Below are 3,667 nucleotides of genomic sequence, written 5' to 3' on the forward strand. Positions count from 1 at the left end.
GTAGGTCCAATCAATACATATACAAATAGAAGCAGGGAACCAGCACTCTTTTTTAACATCCAGCTGCCGGGGTGCGCTTACAAACAGTCCAATATCTACACAGCAAAGAAGGCACTCTCCGTTTGAATAAATCATTTAATGGTAAACGTTTTCGGGGTCTCCCCCGTCCTCAGACCACTTACAGACATTAATCACAACACACCTTAAATACCTACTTACCCCCACCGTGAGACACCGCCATCAGACTCCCAGCTTCCGTGTAGCGCAACTGCGCATGCGCGCCCGGAACTAAGGAGAGCCGACGGGGACAAACTACCAAGTAAAAAGCAAAAGTGAAAATCAACATAACAATACTAATGCAGCAATATAGTAAAGTAGCTAAAGATGGTACTGTGTTACATATCGGTATGTCTGCCTTACACTAAGCATAATGCAATTTACACAGATCGTACCTACCCCCCATGCTACCTTCACAAGTTACACATATAATGTTTGTTTACATTCTAATCTCTGCAAAACTTTATGCGAGAATTTATATTAATATTTACATAGAGGGGCTGCCTGTGCGTACTGACTATACTCTTGATTATAAGCAGGAAATTGTGCAGCAATTATCCGATGGTGATACATACAGACGGCTACCGGGCAATCCTACTGGATCCTTTAAGACTAGAATTGACAACTATCTAGAATGTCTTTATCAACAAGGCATCATTGATAAAGCCCTGAGGGATTACTTACAAGTTGAGCATCCTATTGTCCCTGTGATCTACACCTTGCCGAAGGTGCATAAAAATCCAATCACACCTCCAGGAAGACCAATTGTGTCAGCCAGGGGATCTATTTTACAACCCCTGGCTACTTTTGTAGATAGTATTCTGCAACCAATCGTGAGACACACTGGTTCCTTTCTTTTGGACTCTATTGAGCTTATCCAGCTGTTGAAGACCTATCAAACATCTAGTGAAGATGAGCTTCTGGTCACATTGGATGTGACCAGTTTATATACCGTGATTCCCCACGAACAGGGAATGGCTGCTGTTTTGTACCATCTTCTTAGACACCCCTATATTGGCCCTCCGGTTGATGTGATGTCTGAACTATTGGACTTCTGTTTAAGGTGCAATTATTTTAAATTCGAGAGGGACTTTTTTCTACAGATCTCAGGAACAGCGATGGGGTCCAATGTGGCCCCATCTTATGCGAATCTGTTTATGGCCCACTTTGAAACGGTTGCCACCACTGCCTTTGAAGATCCTAGAATAAGGTTATACCGACGGTACATAGATGACCTCTTCCTTATCTGGTGTGGCACAGAGGATGAGTTACTGGTGTGGTATTCAGAAGTAAACAATGTGAATCCACAAGTACAATTTAAGATGACCTATAATGTAAATACCATCGATTTCCTGGATTTAAGGATTTTCAAAGAGAACACAGTCATCAGTACAACTCTATACCACAAAGAAACTGACAGGAATTCATTACTGGATGCCACAAGCTGTCACCCTCCTAGTTTGAAAAAATCACTGTCAAGGTCACAGTTTAAGCGAGTGGTACGCAATAATAGCAATCAAGAAAGGAAGGAACAGCAACTACAGGAAATGTACAAGAAATTTACAGATCGTAGATATGGATCTAAGTATCTTGATCAATCATTACTGGAAGCATCAGGGCTTACACAGGAACAGGCACTCACTAAGGTGGAGAGAGATAAGAGTGAGAAGAAAATGATTTTTACCACCATCTTTTCACCTGAAAAACTACAGTTCTCCAATATTTTGAGGGAATATTGGGACATTTTGGAGAGTGACAAAACATTACCCTTTGCATCCTGTGTGTCACCACTGGTTGGGTTCAAGCGTGGGAGATCACTGAAAGACATGTTATTAAGACCCGACAACAGTGAAAGTTATATGCCTAGTACATGGTTAAAAACCACGAAAAAAGGTTGCTTCCGCTGCAGTGGTTGCACTACCTGTGGTGGGCTAACCCAGAGTAACACATTCCAACATCCATGGTCTAATAAGAAGTACCACATCCTGCATAGGGTTACTTGCACAACCACGTATATTGTGTATTTATTACATTGTCCGTGTGGTAAATTTTACGTGGGTAAGACCCAGGATGATCTCAGGATGAGGATGGCGAACCACCGGTCAGCGATTCGGCTGGCAATTAAGAATGGCGATTCAGACCAACCGGTGGCTCGCCACTTCAGTACCAGTGGGCATGCTGTGTCTGACCTTCGATATATCATCATAGACCACGTCCCACGCAATCCTAGGGGGGGTGACAGGGGTAGACGTCTACTACAACGGGAGTCCCAGTGGATTTTTAATCTGGAGACTATGTACCCAAAGGGGCTCAATGTCCAGTTGGACTACCAATGTTTTTTGTAAAAGTTGTAGTAGACTTATGCCCACTGCCTCCTTCATGTTAATATGAGAGCTAAAGCTAATATGAATATGCACGTCCATTGCTGCAATGAGTATACACAGTGAAATTTTAGTATAGTGGATGATCTTTACAGCTGGGTTCCCCATTTAGAATAAAGTATTTTCCTAATTGAGGATTTCTATCAGGTATTGAAGATGGTAGATTGGAGGGTGCTTCGTGTTAAAGTAATACTTCTTTGAGCTCAATCTCTTTTGGTCTGTGTAATGGGTACTGTGCTAATGGTTTTGACTATGTACTTAAGTCCAGTTGAGGGCCTGAGTTTAACACATTAAGAGTATAGTCAGTACGCACAGGCAGCCCCTCTATGTAAATATTAATATAAATTCTCGCATAAAGTTTCGCAGAGATTAGAATGTAAACAAACATTATATGTGTAACTTGTGAAGGTAGCATGGGGGGTAGGTACGATCTGTGTAAATTGCATTATGCTTAGTGTAAGGCAGACATACCGATATGTAACACAGTACCATCTTTAGCTACTTTACTATATTGCTGCATTAGTATTGTTATGTTGATTTTCACTTTTGCTTTTTACTTGGTAGTTTGTCCCCGTCGGCTCTCCTTAGTTCCGGGCGTGCATGCGCAGTTGCGCTACACGGAAGCTGGGAGTCTGATGGCGGTGTCTCACGGTGGGGGTAAATAGGTATTTAAGGTGTGTTGTGATTAATGTCTGTAAGTGGTCTGAGGACGGGGGAGACCCCGAAAACGTTTACCATTAAACGATTTATTCAAACGGAGAGTGCCTTCTTTGCTGTGTAGATATTAGACTGTTTGTAAGCGCACCCCGGCAGCTGGATGTTAAAAAAGAGTGCTGGTTCCCTGCTTCTATTTGTATATATATATACATACACACACACACACACAGTCATGGCCAAAAATATAATGCACCACTTCCACACAAAACTCCAAAAATGGACTGGACAAAATTATTGGAACCTTCTCAAAATTGTAAGAAATAATTGTATTCCAAGTTTTTGATGCTCCTGTAAGTTATAATTAAACTCACCTGTATCAATTAACAGGTGCTGACAATATAGAAATCACACCGGCAACCAGTTAAAATGGTGAAAAATTGTCTCAACCTTTCTGTTGTGTTTTTCTGTGTGCCACACTGGGCATGGAGAAGTGAAAGAGCAGCAAAGAATTGTCTGAGGATCTGAGAACAAAAAATTGTGAAAAAGCAGGGACAGTTTTAAGGTTACAAGCC

This window comes from Bombina bombina, chromosome 1, assembly GCF_027579735.1.
Source record: "Bombina bombina isolate aBomBom1 chromosome 1, aBomBom1.pri, whole genome shotgun sequence".
Classification (NCBI taxonomy): Eukaryota; Metazoa; Chordata; class Amphibia; order Anura; family Bombinatoridae; genus Bombina; species Bombina bombina.